Source organism: Rutilus rutilus, assembly GCF_951802725.1.
Source record: "Rutilus rutilus genome assembly, chromosome: 17".
Classification (NCBI taxonomy): Eukaryota; Metazoa; Chordata; class Actinopteri; order Cypriniformes; family Leuciscidae; genus Rutilus; species Rutilus rutilus.
This window is the reverse complement of record NC_140230.1, coordinates 18,913,750-18,931,423: the sequence shown is the minus strand read 5'-3', so window position 1 is coordinate 18,931,423 and position 17,674 is coordinate 18,913,750.

The following is a 17,674-nucleotide window of genomic DNA, read 5'->3' as shown; positions in this document are numbered from 1 at the left end:
ATAAAAAAATAACCTAATCAAACTGACTGATTTAAGTTTATCTTTTCTCTAGAGATCACAGATGTGTCAACCTCAGCTTACAGTCCTGTTGTCCAGACTGAAGGCAACATTGATGCGATTGCAGAAGTGACAACTAATCTGACAGCAGTAGTGATGGTCACAATAGTGTCCTCTGTGTGTCCTCATATCACTGATTGTCTGTGTGATTCTTTCTTTCAAAAAATGCAATACCAACAGCCAAAGTAAGTCCACAACTGGGGTCCTGGAAAGTTTAACACTGTTGAATTGTTCTTTAAAGAGCATGTCATACTATCTTATTGGAAAGAAGAGATCCTAAACATATAGTACTGTGGTCCAATCCAATCAGAAACCTAGATCTGCTACACTGAACTTACATTTGTTTATTTTGCTGCTATTTTCTTTCAAATTAGTGAATTCAATTGATGTTCTTATTGCAATTGTAAGATTTGCTGTTACTGTCAGAAAGGGAAAGCAACCAATGTAAATGTATTTAGGATTTTAATGTTCTTCTGAGTGTGTTGAAATTAATTTTGGTGATGAGAGCCCTCATGTTGACTTTATTGTAACTTTTATGCCAAATCATGATGATAGAAGTTGATCACATGGTAAAGTGCTTACTTTTGTATCTTGTAGTTGAATTGGACTGCTGGTCTTCCGTATCTTATTCTGAAATTTCAGGAGGTAAGTGATATTTATGGTAAGTCCTTAAAAAATATATACAACAAATGTACTTGATCAAGTGTTTTAATAAAAGTCTTTCTTTATCATCCAACAGTTGGTGTAAACAAACAGAAGCTTCTGCATGCAAACCAGATGAGATGTATGATGATTTAAATGAATTACTGTGTTTTAATGTGCTTTTTTCTGGTGTTATTTTTTTGTATAAGTCTTTGAGAAAGTCTTCATTTAGTATCACAAATTACATTACAGGGGTAGAGTCAGTTATACACAAATGTTTTGGGCAATACTCTGTGTAATGTTTTATAATATTATTTCATATAACTGATTTTTTTAAATATAGCCTACTTTATCAATTATAAATGCTTTTTTTTTTTTTATTCTATGATGTTCTTTGAGGTCTACTTATAATGTTAGCAAGAATTTTTCATTAAAAACATCCTAATTTAGAACTAATAGGCTATTGTCTATTCAGTTTTTTTACCCTCTTTTGAAACACTCTTTTGATCACATTTTGATAGGGGTGCCGCTTTCAAGACTTGGAAGTAAACACAGTCTATGGCTATAAATTTCACTGACAATTGAAGTTGTATTTAAATTGTTTTATTTGTTAAAATTATATGTAGATAGTAATGGAGTGATAATAAAAATAATAATAATAATAATAATAATAATAATAGAAATGCCTCTGAGATTTAAAAGATGTTTTGCATTGCCTTCCTTGTTATACTAACATAATTTTTTTTTAAACAAGACACAGTTCATTGCACGCTTTTCAGAGATACTTAAGATAAAAGATGCTGTGCTGACTATATTGGATCCGACAGTAATAGTGTCACTATTGCCTTGTCTGTTACAGATAATTTATGCAAAACCTATGATTGTTTTTTAATATCAAAAAACTATGATTGGGTAACGGTTTTGCATATTAAAATAATAGTATACATCCCCGCCATTACAAATGTGGAAATGTTATATTCATTCTTATATTCATCTTTAATCATTTGAAGTAAAGTGAAAGTAAAGTGAGTATATATTAAATTATCTGTAACAGACAAGGCAATAGTGACACTATTACTGTCGGATCCAATATAGTCAGCACAGCATCTTTTATCTTAAGTATCTCTGAAAAGCGTGCAATGAACTGTGTCTTGTTTAAAAAAAAATTATGTTAGTATAACAAGGAAGGCAATGCAAAACATCTTTTAAATCTCAGAGGCATTTCTATTATTATTATTATTATTATTTTTTTTTTTATTATCACTCCATTACTATCTACATATAATTTTAACAAATAAAACAATTTAAATACAACTTCAATTGTCAGTGAAATTTATAGCCATAGACTGTTAAAAGAATGTTCTGCATTTACACCCAATACACCAAACTGTTTTGTTGACCTTTATTCTTTTTTCAGCCCCTACTTCTTTAATATGTTTTTATTGCAATAAACAATTTAACAAACTTCTACCTAGATAATTGTGTTCAATCATGACTGAAGTTACTTGTAGTATTATTTCTACATTAAATTCAACTTTATTGTCATTGAGCAAAGACTAAAGCCAATGAAATGCATTTCATTTCTAACTATAATCAAAAAGAAATAGCAGTCGTTTCCAAATAAGTGCAAGAAATATGTCAGAATATAAATGTGCGTACATACATATACATATAAACACACACACACATAAACTGCTGTTTGGCAGTCCATGTCTAGGACAAGTTCATGTTAATGCTCATGTTTATGCTTAAGTCTACGTTTATGGTTACTTTTCAAGTCGAGTCATGTTACAAGTTTAGTTTTCCATGTCTACATTTGTATCTGTTTTCACATCAATAAATTACATTAGGGTTCATCAAGCTGACCTTCAGTGGACTCTACTTACAGAAAGCTAGACAGTCTACTATGAACCCAGCAGTTTGTCTCCTGCGTTTACGCCAGGGGAATCGTCCCCTGGAAAACTATGTGGAGGAGTTTTGTGGATTGTGTCATGTGGTTTTAATGAGGAACCGGATTAGAGGAGCACCTGGCTTATCTAATGCCCCATTCAAACCCCTCACTGGACTCTGGCCCAGTATATTGACTTTGCACTCTAGTTGAGTGGTTCTTCATTTACTGTGGGAATTTTGGATGAGGGGCCCTGCAATCCCACAGTACCTGCCACGCCAGAGCCTCTTTACCTCATGCCTGCCAAACCAGAGACTCTTTATGTCATGCCTGCCACACCAGAGCCTGTTCACGTCATGGTCATCAGCCTGAGCCTTCTTATGTCATGGCCGCCATGCCATAGCCTCATCATGTCAGGGCCATCAGGGCTGCTCAGCCAACATTTTTTAAAACCAATGAGCACCAAGCCTGAGACTTGTCACATCATGGCCGCCACGCCAGAGCCCCTTCATGTCATGACCGCCATGCCCGAGCCTCCAGCCGTCGTGGCCGCCAAGCCAAGTCCAGCGGATGCGGAGCTTGGCCCTACACTGCTCCGAAGACCAGGGGTCTCATTTATAAAACTGTGCGTAGGAACCTTACTAAAAGTGTACGTGCGCCCGAAAGCCAAAAATGGCATACGCAAAAAAATATTCAGACTTATAAAACCGTTCGTACGCCAGAACCTGCGCAGAATTCACTTTATAAATCCCAGTCAGCGGAAGATTGTGCGCACATGCGTCTCCACCCCGAAATAACCATATATGGAGTTTACAACGCCTAGTTTTACTATGCAGATCCTCATCTGCATATCATTTGCATATGATTATTCATCCACGTAATAACGTTTAACGGTACAAGACACATTACATTAATAAAAATCACGTAGTTGCCTATCCTTGCCTTGTTTTTGAATACATAAATCAAATAGTGTAAAATACATTTCAGAAAAAGTTTTTCTCAATCTTTTCCACTGGCCGAATTGTATTTTTAATTGATTTATATTTTTAATGGAAACAGATAGGCCTTGGGCATTATTTGCACGAAACTATTTTCTCAGACAATCTGGTATTATCATGATAAGCTATTATCTCTGTGGTTAACACATTAAAACACAGCACGACACAGGAAAAGTGTTCAAAAACATCGCATCCACAACAAATATTTCTATTGACTGAATAGGCTATAAAAAAAATGTAACTTCTCAGTAATGATTTCATGTTTAAGTGTTTAACTCCATTAATTTGAATGGCATATTTAATCTAAATGTTTATATCAGAAGTAAAACATAGTTTAAATCATTATTTTATTTATTTAAACTGTTATTTGCGTCAGTTTCACTAAATGGCCCAACGCGCTCGCTGGCGCGGACATTTAAGAAGAGATGGATATTTGCTTCAAGTGATAAGCTTGGTGAGTGAAATTATATTTTGTATTATCTTTCTGTATATGTCTTTAGATTTTCTGTCTAAAAGTGACCAAAAAGACATTTAACTCCAGCTTACCATCGGTGTCGCCAAACTGCTCCATCTCCAAAACGTTCGTACGCATGGGTCAGAGTTTGCGTGCAGGTGCGCAAATTTTCCCGTCAAGTTTGTTTTTATAAATCACAACTTATGCGTCGGAAGTGGCGTACGCCTCTTTCAGGGCCTGTTTTGTGCGTACGCAACGGTTATAAATGAGGCCCCAGGCCTGCCACTGCTCCATGGTCCAGGTCTACCATGACTCCATGATGCAGGTCTGCCAGTGCTCCACTCTCCATGGTTTCACCCACTTCTCCAGGGCCCGGGTCCGCCACCACTCCAGAGTCCAGGCCATTATCCTGATCCTCTCCCTTTTTACAGGCCTGGCCAGTTTTGCGTAATGTGTTTCTCTGTTCTGTTTTGTGATTGGTTCATTGTTTGATTATTCACAAGTGTTCCTTGTTAGTCATTTGTCTTTGTGTATAAATAACCCTCATGTTTCCATTGTTCCTGGTCTAGCTTTGTTCCCTGTAAACCGCTGTTTGGTGAGTCCATGTCTAGCTCAAGTTCATGTGAATACTCATGTTTATGCTGAAGTTTATGTTCATGGTTACTTATCAAGTCGAGTCATGTTTTAGTTTAGTTTTCCACGTCTACGTTTGTATCTGTTTTCACATCAATAAACTGCACTTGGTTTCATCTAGCTTGCCTTCAGTGGACTCTACTTACAGTTCCAAGTACATTTTACTCAAATAATATAACACTGAACTAAGCCATGCTCTTAAAGTGTATGCTTTACTTAGAACATCTAAGTAAATAATACAGTAGATATTGTGTAGACAACAATTCTACATAACAGAAGTAATGTGTTACCATTTAGTCAGTCACATTCATGACCGGTTCATACCGGTTTATAAATTGACCGACAACTCACTCGTTACGGTTTATGCTGAGGATCCGAGACAGGGATCCCGGCCATTCAGCAGTGGTTCAGGGTTGTGGCAGGAGCAATGTAACGTCTCCATTCCCTCTTTTAGGGATGTTCTCATTCAGTCAGTCACGATCGACGTTAGGTCGATACTTTCGTATTGGGGTCCCAATGGGGTGCGCTGTTAAGAGTGTTGGAGACGCAGGTGCTGGTAAGCCAACGCTATCTCACGACCAATTCGTACGAATTCGTACGAATGATAAAAAGTTGGCTAATTCATACTAATTCGTACGACCTCACTCGTACGAATTTGTACGATTTGTCTAAACCCACGTGATGGGTAGGTTTAGGGGCGGGGTCAGGGGTAGGTCATTCGTATGAATTCATACGAATTGGCCAATTCGTAAAATATGTAAGACTTTGCAAAAATCGTACTAATTCGTACGAGTCAGGTCGTATGAATTCATACGAATAAGCCACCTCGTAGAATTTGTACGTTTTCCCGTGAGATCGGGCTGGGTAAGCTGTAGCGTGCCCTTTTGTCAACTGCCCTCATGCAGCCATTACCTACCTCTGCGCTCCACAAAAGCCCACAGAATAAAAGTCCTCCATACCAATGGGATGGAAGGGACAAGGCTTACCATGAAGATGATCATGCTGTTCACTTTACATGTCGTTTCACAGGAAGAGTGCTTCGGTTCTCTATTCCCATTTTTATTTCAGCCATGACCAGTTGTGACAATGAGATGCAGATGTGATATCATCACCTAGTCTGTGTGTCAGACGCCTGTTGGCGCAATATACAATTGTTACAGTGTTTTACAATTATTTCCACACCCAGACATTAATACAGTTTATATTTCAAGAAGTTTAATTGTCTTTATCATTTGTTATGTTGTTTTGGTAAGACTGCATGGGTGTTGACGGGGTAATGAAGACACTGTTGTGTATGTTTGGTGATAAGTGCTCATATCAACGAATATCATAACACGCTTCTTTTACAAATCCACCTTTCAGTTTTCTTTAAATAAGGACATTACACATTTGTAAATATTTGTGTAAATATTTTTACCCCCCTTTTTTTTTTTTTTTTATATAACCATATTCACATACTTGTAAATAGTACCCCAATTCTTGTTATTTGGATTAACAAAAGACATTCTTGGGATTATCCTGGATCACCTCCCTTGGTCCCTAACGGCATACACTACAACATCAGTGTTGTTAATGCTGAGGAAGTGTACCTAGTCCGACAGAGAAGAATACAGATATTGGATTACCAAGAGGGAATCGCAGCATATGGGCATCTAGCCCAGTACAAGGGCTGACCAATGGGGTATGCAACTCGAGTACTGGGCCTGGCGTCAGACGCCTCTGCCGCATCTCACTGCCGAAGGATGCTGGAGGAACTCGATCCAGGGCTCGCCAAGTGTGGAACTCACCTGAAGAGTAAAGTAGGTGCTCGTATCCCCTACTCATGGTGCTGAAAGCGAGACACTAAGCCAGCCTTCCCGCACATTACTTGTTTGTACCCAACACATGGGAAGAAACCGGTTCCACACGGAAATTGCAGAATCTCGCAAAGGTGTGTGAGAGTGGAATGAGCCCTCATGGACTAATGGACTCATGGCCCTACCTTAGATTTAACGTAATCTACCAGAATTCATAATTTCAGACTGTAAATCAGAATAAATTCAAATGTAACAATACAGAATGGTGCTGAGCCTTGCGGAAGAAATTGTATATATTCTATATGTTTGCATTTTCTTATATTCATAGAATCGTAGAAATATGATGATAATCAGATGAATGTAGTGTCGATATATACCCTTATGAATATATGTATGTGTATGTCCTTGTAGATGACCTGACAAAAGTTATTGTGTGACTAAGTGTATGACCGAGACAGATGGTCTCTATTCAAGGGTACAATATGATAGACAAATCTAAACAATGTGTTAGTTATGGCTGAGACATATCTTCATTTAGCCTCGAGAATCATTGATTGGGGAGCCAGGACTATAAAGAATGAAGGATGCCCCACACTCGTTGTCACACTCTGCAGGCACTTTGTAATGACTGTATGACTGCTGACCTTTCCTTGCAAGGGAATAAATAATTGTTAAAGACAATTGATACCTGTTTGTCTCTTATTCAGTATTGGGAAATTGTTTGCCAATACAGCCTTTTGCAACATTTCTTTAAATACCCAGACCAAGACAAAACATCTTCCAAATGGAGGCATGAACTAGCAATTGAAATTTGCATTAATCAAGATCGTAGACCTGGGTAGTTTACAGCTTACTGGGGGCAGCAGGTAATTTGCAAGAAAGACCCTGAGAAAGGGCACACCCTCCACAGTAAGCAAAATATCTGTAAACTCTAAAAACATTTATTACCTTTTGGTTTATTTCTGTGGGAATGAGACTATTTTATCAGTTGCACTGAGACATTTCAAATGATACCAAACATGTGCTGTATAATAATTGTTCACATTAAACCATATAGATTTTTGGGTGAATTTATGGTGATCTCTGCAAAAAAGATTATAAAGGAAACTGTATGTTCTTCAAGAAAGACAATATTTTTTTTAAAGGAAAAAAAATTCAGTTCACATTTTGATTTAATGTTTTTTGTTAGCATTTTAAGTTAGATACTTGTAATATATTAATAATATAATACATTTTTATTATATAAATAATAATATATTAATTTAAATACCTTTACTGTAATATACCAATGGCAACACAAAGGAGCATGCAGTTAATAGTCCTAAACATGCATGCAGAAAATATGTGTCATACTTGCTTTCCTGTTTTAGTAGAGAAAAGGTTTAGTATCAAGAAAGGGATTATATTTAATTATCTGCTTAGACTCCAGCTCTTCATAATACACTTACAGCAGAGCCTTTCTTAATCAACTGTACTGTGTTTTCTTTTATGCAACTGCTGTCATATATTTGTTATTGTGTGGATAACATCACTATTAATTAAAAGATCAGACATCAAACACAGATGAACACCGATTAACAGAACACAGGTGATGTAGATGATGATGATGATGATGATTAACTAAACCCAAGTGATACAGAAGAACTGATAATGATGATGACACGTGACATGAAGACAGGCAGACAAGTCCAATGAAAACAAAGTAAACAGAACAAGAGGTTTTCTAATAATGATGTATATTTCACACTAACTAAAGTTGAAAAAAACATTCTGTTCTTTAAAAGAATATAAATGAAAAGATTATAATATATATATATATATATATATATAATAAATATCTTACTAAAAATCTACTGAACCAATTATTTTAGTTTTAGATAAACAAAAAAATAAATATAAAAACACCTTACATTTTCAGAGAGTTGAAGAAGTAGCACCTAACATACAGATGTCCAAACCACGTATGAAAGGGGATTGCAAAAATACAATAAGTTAAATGTAAAATCTCAGAATGGTTCCTGAAGTGTTTCTCAGGGGGCTGTTCCATAAACCAAGATTAGAGTATAAGCCAGGCTTATTTCGGTTAGTCAGACTTATTGTCGGTGGATTCTGTTTCATAAAGCAAACTTAAAATAGTTCAAACTCAGTTACCCTGGCAACTTATGCTGGGAAACTAGCCTGGTCCAGGGCAGGCTAACTGTCAGGCTAAGCCTCAGCTGTTACACAGATCCTCTAACACTGACCGACAAGAACACAATGATATTACTACTGACACTCTCTCATACCATTATTGGACTTTATTAACCACTATTAGTCCAAAAATAAATACACAGTATACAGAAAATCAACTTTAAGGCTACAATGATAAATTAGACAATATAGACCTAGATAGATTAATGTCATCTCATTGTGCCACTTTTTTAACGTATTGTGTTCATAGAGTGAGCCTTTTTCACTGATTGTTTACAGATAGATAGATAGATATACTACAGGTTTTCTTTTTTTACTGGCTGAATGATTTGTGCCCAAGATTTAATTAGATTGTTTTAAAGATTTATGAATACATTTCTCTCTGGTTTGTTTGGCAGCTGTAGTACATGTTTATGATTAGAAGAACATTAGAACACAATAAAAAATAAAAATAAAAGCTTTTTAAAGCAGAAGTTAAAATCACAAAATTAAAAATAAATAATTACAAAATCATAGACTACATTTTAACTGGTAAGATGAATCTGAGCTTAGTGATTGACAGTATATTAGCCTACATTTGATTTACCCCATTACAATAGTCCCTTTACAGTTATTGCTATCATAAAAATACATAGGTTTAAAATTCTAAATAAGGCACATCTAATGTCCAACTAACAAATATTTTAGCATATATATATATATATATATATAATATATATATATATTATGTACTTTATTATGTCTTTCAATTCAAACACATTTAACACAATTATACAAATGGGCAGTTCCTTTAAAGACATCATATTTCCCCCCAATAAATTTTCCTTCTTTTTCCTTCTACTTTTTTTTTTCTTTTGTGATAATGCCCACCAACACATAGCCTAAAAAACACGATTAGAACAATAACCAAAGAGTACATAGTTAGACACTTTTACATATGATTTAAGGGGAAAAAGACAAAAAACAATAAATAAATATTAAATTTAACATTCACATATTTATATGAAACTCTTATAATGATATATTATTATATATTATATATTATAAAGTAATATTATTTAAATATCAAATATTCAATATTAAATAAGTCAATAAATAAAATAACAAATAACTAGAAATAAAAGGGAGGGAGGATTATATGAAAATGTAGTTAATGTAGGCTAATATATATTCCTTTATTTCATGGAATATTCTTTGATTTTAGAGTTAGAGAGCACATATCTTTTCAAAATGTATACATTTGCTCTTAATTTCATGTTATCCTCTCCATAATGTACTTTAGAAACTAAATCTATTCTTGCTTTCTCCAAAAAATGATTGCATTAAAAGCTGTAATTCTCAGCATTCTAAATAAGTATACATCATCTTTATTAAGTAGCATAGGTCCTATACCCAAAACTATATTTTGTATCTTTATATATTTAGTTTCTTAAAACAAATCTTCCCTGAATTAGGCTACTTCTGTTCAATTTTTTTATTAGAAGTATAAAATATATGAGTGTAATGAGCTAGAAGTTCACTGCAACTTATCCAACATCCTAAAGATAAATTATTATAATTAGAAGATATTTCTGGTGTTATAAAATATCGCATATTAATTTTCCAAGCAAAATGTATATTTTAGTCAGAATTATTGCGCTCCTATATGGCGCGCATGCGCGCAGCAACGCTCGTTCAATATGAACTTCAATTACCTTTTATGGAACCACTTTAGCCCCAACTTATTTGTTAATTTCTCACGTTTTATCATGAAACACGCTGTGATTTATTCCAAAGTGTCTCGGGCATATATAATGCATTTAACATTAAATAATCTAAATGTTGACTTTAAAAAGTAGGTGTGCCAAGAAGGCTATTCTCTGTATTTTGGTTCATTTTTGGTGAGCGCCAGAAAGATCTAAAGAGACAGAGACGCGCTAAAAATAATACATTTTACTGTTTCGGATGATGTCATATTATCTGTATGACTAAAAATAACAGAGTAGCCTATTAAGTTATTTCCCAGCAGTGGAACAAATCCAAGTGATGGCGCCGGATTCTGCCTACACCACACTGTGACAATCGGATTCTGTATCTTCAAAATATCTGTCCTTATACAGGTGGTAATGCTGCTACTGGACTGAACACACAAATATGAACTTAACAGCAACAGAACTCATAAACATTTTAAATATTCTGTACTGAAATTTATATATTTAATTGTTGAATTAATTATTTACACTATTATATTGTTTGAAAATAACAATTTTGTAGCAAATTGATTGTGATTTGAAAAGTGCGCAAATGTCTCTGACATTTTTGCACAATCACATTTCCTACTTTGGAATCTTGAAAACAACTGTGTGAAGATAAAAATTCTTGTGGTTTGTGCTCATATTCTTTAAAGTTTCAATGCGATGCGATATTTTCACTCTTCATGTTTCCAACTTTATCTTCTAATAGCAGCTTTATGTCTAATAACAGCTTTCTAGAGCTGCAACTAAAAGATTTAAAAAGATGTAAAGGCCTCTAAATGAGCACATTATTAGATCTTGTTTACTTCCGCATTAAATTCAGAGTAACTGAAACCAACTCTGCTAAAGTGAAGTGATGTGGCCTTTGCTCATATAGAGTTGAGCTGTCCTGCAGTGAGCATCTGTATATGATGGGGAGTTTTCAACCGTCATATTTCCAAATTCTATTTGTTCTAATAGCAGCTTTATTAGAATGCAAAGGTAAGTGCCATTAAATCAAATTCCTTGTTTTGCTCTTTATTTCCTTTTAGTGGTGACACAGAGACCCTGCGAGCAGGTCCATCGGTTAAACATAAACTATGTTCAGGGTGACAATATGTCTATTTCTTGCCTAACCACAACCCACCCGCTGGAGTCTCTGACAGTGGAACTACGCAGAACCGACCCGGTTCAACCCATCCTAAAGTATTCAGACAACTCTCCAGCATTAGAGCATCAGAGATGGTCTGTGAGAAATGATGCTGGAAGTGTTACACTTTACCTGAAAGACATCAGTTTATCTGATCAAGGTCGTTATGAATGTGAAGTCTACAAAGATTGGGACTGCCTTAATGCAACTCGTTTTAATCTGAGGGTCAAAGGTGAGAATGCTAATTTCTGAAACAAGCAATTAACTGCCAGGAAACCTGTTGTGATAAATATGTTTATCTGGTTTCAGAGTGTAAAACTTTGGATTCTGTCCATGCGACTCCAGACTCTTCAGTGTTGCTGCCATGCTCTGAACATCCTCTACAATACAGAACTGATCAAGTAACTTGGAAAATCTTTCATGGTCACCAATCAACAGAAATAGCCCAATATCGCCCTCCACACAAGCCCTCAAACAGCACAGAGATAGACCCGAAACCTCTGTATGACAGAGCGAGAATACTAGGGAATGGATCTCTGCTTATAAGGGATGCAGTAAACACTGATGGATCATGGTATCGGTGCAGAGTGAGTGAAAAAACCTGCTATGAGGTGAAGCTGGTGATGAAAGGCGTGTTTTCAATGCAATATTTCTAACCCTAAAGTCTCAATGCAGACTCTCAAACAAATATTCACATTTAAGATTTTAAGTTAAACTATGCTATGTCGGGTGGAAATCTTGTATCTCCATATTTTTTTTTTTTTTTTTATAAATCATTATTATTGTTTACCCTATATGACTGTCTGTGGGTTATGCAATTATATAACCAGTTAACTTTCCACAATATAGCCACAGGCAAGACAAATGCCTATGTGTGTGATAAAAAAAAAAAATAACCCAATCAAACTGACTGATGTTCATCCAAGTTTATCTTTTCTCTAGCGATCACAGATGCTCCAACCCAATCTGACAGTCCTGCAGCAGTAACAGCTAATCTGATAGCAGTAGTGATGACCACAATAGTGTCTCTGTGTGTCCTCATTTATCACTGATCATCTGTGTTAACCTTTATTTAAAAAAAACTAAGGCGCAATATCAACAGCCAAAGTAAGTCCACATCATAGTCCAGTCACATTTGTTCATTTTCATGTTTTCTTTCAAATCACTAAAATTTATTTGATATTCTTTATGCGGTTGTAAGATGTGCTTTCATTTTGTCAGTTTGTCAGAAAGTGAAAGTAACCTGATCTAACAGTATATATGATTTGATTATGTAGATAATGTTAAGTGTTCTGAGTGTATTGCAATGAGGTATGAAAAACAGCCCATATCATGCAATCATGGTAGAGTTGAAAAGATTACATTACTCTAACCTTTATGCTTTATGATGACAGACGTTGATCAGATAGTAAAGTACTTATTTTTATCTTGTAGTTGAATTGAACTGTAGGTATTCCACATATTATTCAGAAATTTCAGGTCCTTACACTCAGTGTCATCAAATGATGGAGTGTTTTTAATAAAAGTTTTTCTCTTGCAGGGTTGGATGTCCCGTTGTATTCTGTAGTTCAACGTAGGGGTGAGCGGGGTATAACCTAACGCGGGCGTCAGGATTTGAGTTTATTCATGTTTAGAGTTGTTTTTTTTTGTTTTGTTTTTGTCCTGTTTTTTTCTGTTCAGTTCCTGCCTTGTGAGTTTTCTATGTCAATCTCAGTTTATTTCTAAGCTAATCTTCTACCTGTTAATCAGTTATTGTGTTAGTCCTTAGTTCAGGTGTGTCTTGTTAATTAATCTCATTAGTTCCTCTTGTTTTCCTGTGTATTTAAGTCTAAATTTAGTGCTGTCTGTCACCGTCGCTGTTAGCCTGGTTGTTCTGTCCTGTGTTTTAGAAATTTCAGAGTATCCTGATTATCCCGTATTTCTTTATTTATTAAAAAAATATTTATTATTAATGCAAGAAAAAAGAAATACTCTGAACCCTAAGTAGGTTTACACAAACTGAGAAAGTTTGAATGACTGGCATAATTTTGTACAACACATCACATGTATGTTGCTTGCATTGCCATTTTTGCATTGCAGAGTTTCATAGTATTTATCATCTCACTTCATAACATGGCCACACATATAAATGCGGTATATGCATACATCTGAAAATGTGCATGATTTTTGTTGTTGTTGACAAAATACATTTTTGAACATTATCTTACAACAGTTGGTGTTAACAAACAGAAGATCCTGCACGCAAATCAGATGACAATATAACGCTGTGAAATGAAATGCAGTTTTTAATGTTTTTTTTATCATTTTTTTACTGAGTCAGTGATGCCTCTGGCAAATTTTTCTAATTGATTTAGTACTACACTGAAAATGATTTTTCCATACAGGTATCATTTTATCAAATAAAATACTGTAAAAAATTGCTGTTAAAAAAGGCCAAAATCTGACAGTAAAATACTGTTTTCCATTAAAACAGTATGTACTATGGAAAACATTGCATTCTGGGCAATATTTTGCACTTTAAGAAGTTGCTGTTAATTTACAGCCAATTTTTAACAGTACTCTACTGTATTTAAGTAATATTTTTTTTTACTGTTTGCAATGCATTGTGGGCTGTGTTAAATTACAGTACAATGCAGTATTTTTTCATTTGGTGTCCGAAGAGGACACACGTTCGAAGGGCATCTGCTTTACATCGCCATTCACCATCCAAAGTCTTGCATCTGCATTGACCTGCATCTGCACTTACAAATTACACGGTAATTAAAACTTTGTTATATTCCTTGCCAGTATTTTCAGTTAGAATTACCTGAAGTAATGTTTGAAATCAAAGCTCAGCAAGCTGTCGAGCTAGTTAGTGTGTTGTTTTAAAATGTCTCTTCAGCGCTGAAATGTGAATCATTCAAACATAACTTATATTTACACGCATTTTACAGTCGGTCACGAAGTACGCAGAGAGTGACCGACTGATAGGGAACGTCTCGGTTACATATGGCAACCCTCGTTCCCTGCAGGAGGGAACGGAGATGTACGTCCCGTCGCCACAACTCCTGTATCCCGCTGTGTGGCCGGGTCACCCAAGGTCACCTGCTCGGCTCATCAGCGAAAAACTGAAGATGCTATGCACCTGCTGCTCAGCCTTTGGACATGGACCTTTGTTTTCAACATGGACCTTTGTTTTTATTAAAATGGCTTATGTCTGCTATAGGCCTATTTTGTAAATGTAAGCAACTAATTTAAGACGCACAAACTGGGTGCCGGTGCGGTGAGACGTACATGCTCGGCCAGATTCGGTTCTAAGTCCTGCATCTTCGGATGCGGAGCCACGCACGCTGTAACAAAAAAAGCCATGCACACCGCCAAGCGAAATGGTGTCTTGCATTGCAAACGCGCACGACCGCCCACACCGCAATGACATCATTTTTGCCGCGCGCACTGTCTTGTCCAGACTGCTTATGATCTCTTTAAGTCTTTAGCTATCCAAACCTTCCACCCTTTCTTCAAATCAGCTTGCAAACACTGCTCATCCCTGCTATAGGGTGAAAAATCATTGTCACACCCTGTTTATCACATCATATGCACATCCTGGAAATCACAGAACCTCTAGATCAGACAGTGTTACATAAAAACAAACAGGTTATCTGTCTTTTTTGGCACTTTAGTGGAGTCCGTCCTTCTCTTTAATATCTGTACAGTTCTAACTGCTAATAGTGCTGCTGATACTTAAATGTCTTTTTTGTGTTAAAATATTTAAAGGAGAATATATATTAAAAGTGCTATGGTAAATGGTCTTTTCTTATAGGGTTTTCAGTATTTATTCATCCTGTCTTGTGCTTTGGCATGAATTTTCTAATGTTCAAAATTAGAGACTCCCCACTGTCCAACACAATATTCACCAACCCCTATATTATAATATTAACAAAACTATGAATATAATATAAATATATAGTAACCAGTAATTGCGAGATAAAACCACTTCTTTAATGAAAAACAGCAAATGTTGCAGTCACGTTGTGACATTTCTCAATGCCTAATAAATGCATTTTCAGTGCCACAACCACAATCTTTTTCCCGATTGGAGTTTTGGTCTATGCACCTCATTTGGATGATTTTTTTAGATGAGGTGAGCTATTCTTCTGTTGTTCCTTAAAGAGATAGTTCACCCAAAAATTAAAATTACCCCATGATTTGCTCACCCTGAATCCATCCTCCTAGGTTTATATGACATATTATAAGGAGATATATTAAATAATGTCCTGGCTCTTCCAAGCTTTATAATGGCAGAGGATGAAATTTTGAAGCTCAATCCATTCATCATAAAAGATATCGAAACGGCTCCGGGGGGTTAAAAAAAAAGACCTTCTGAAATGAAGCCATGCATTTGTGTAAGAAATATATCCATATTTAAAACTTTAAAAACTAGCTTCAGGCAGACGTCCTACGCAAGTCGACATACGCCAGAAGAGTGTAGAAGTGCCTAAGCTTTAACGCCTCTCACGGTTCAAATAGGGCTGGGGAACAAACTCAAGCACCTCTTCTCTTTAAAAATTCTAGTTTTGTTTTGTTCTATCCACTACGCTTTCACGTTCGACAATATGTCGCCATAAATCGATGCATCAGCCGTCTGTCAGAGGCTAGTTATTTTAGCTTATAAAGTTTTAAATATGAATATTTTTCTTACAAAAATGCATAGCTTCGCTTCAGAGGTTTGGGCCTGTTGCTGCGCCTGGATCCATACAGACCAGGCCCCATGGTTCGGCACGTATTTGATTTGCGGAATAATTGCAAAGTTTAACCATCATAGAGTCAAAGTTTATCATTTGCATGTGTTTTGTCTTGCCAACACACTGAAGCTATTTTAAACCATTCCAGAGCAAGAAGAGGCAAAAGAGGAGTTAATTCGGTACTTGCGCGCTGTTATCTGTGCACACAGCCAAACACATCTGAAGCGCGCGCACACAGAGAGGTGTCGTACTGACACCTAATTGATTCCTCTTTTGCATTTCCTTGCTCTTAAACCGACAAATACACACAAAATGATCTCAAAATACCCATTTTGGCAAGTATTCTCGTAAACACAGTTGGTTATGTCTTGTGAATGTAAAAATTTGTGAAAGAAATTAAATGTATATAATTTTATTGGATACGTGCATTTGCCCTGAAAGTGATATCAGCCTATAAATACCTGCTGCTGTCTTGTCAATCAAACATAACAGCTTTAGCAAAGATTCATCTATATTTAATTTATACAATGAACACTATAGTGTTATTTTACATTTAGGCCTAATTATTACATTTTTGCACTTGAATACTACAGTTAGACCTTACTTTCATTTGTAACTTTGTTTTATTGTATTCGATTCATATGCTCGTAATTAGTGTATTTGTTCTTTTGTTTATTTACTGACTTCCCTCTCCCCAATTATAATTTTTCTTTCTGATCCAAAAAATTTTCCCACTAACTAGCTGTAGATTATATCTAGAAGTATGTTGAAAAAAATATTTGCACTATTATATTGTTTCATAGTAACAACTAATTTAGCAAATTGATTCCACCTCCACCATCCACCTCCATCCTCCCCACCACCACCAGGCCGGCTCCTGTTCATACCTCCCCGGGGGTCGGCTGCGCCCCTGCCTTCATCTTCAGACAAGGATATGCAGAGTCTGTTACGCTCCGAATGTGAACTACGGACGGGGCCTGCGCCAAAGAACTTTACCATCCAATATTTCTGTTTTCATTTTCTGGTCTATTAATTAATAAATGTTATTGTGATATCATCTCGTCTTCCGAGTCTTTCTGGTAGAAATGTGTGCAAAATTGCATATTCTCTGACATTTTGCACAGATTACATTTCCTGCTTTCACACTCTGAAAACAACTGTGAAGGTAAAAGGTCTTGTGGCTTGTGCTCATATTCAGCTTTTCTGCAGTAAGCTGGTTGTGGTCTGTCAGGACATCTAAACTATAAACTATTTTATACATAATCACAATAAAGACATTTATATTTCAGTTACTTCAATTACTACATTTCCATACAAACAATGAACTTAAAAATGTAGCTTCAAGTTCATTGCCAACTTTCCTGTAGCAAATGTCATTTTGTGTTATAAAATAGCAGAGCATTTCTGAATCAGTTGTACTGTGGAATTCTGTC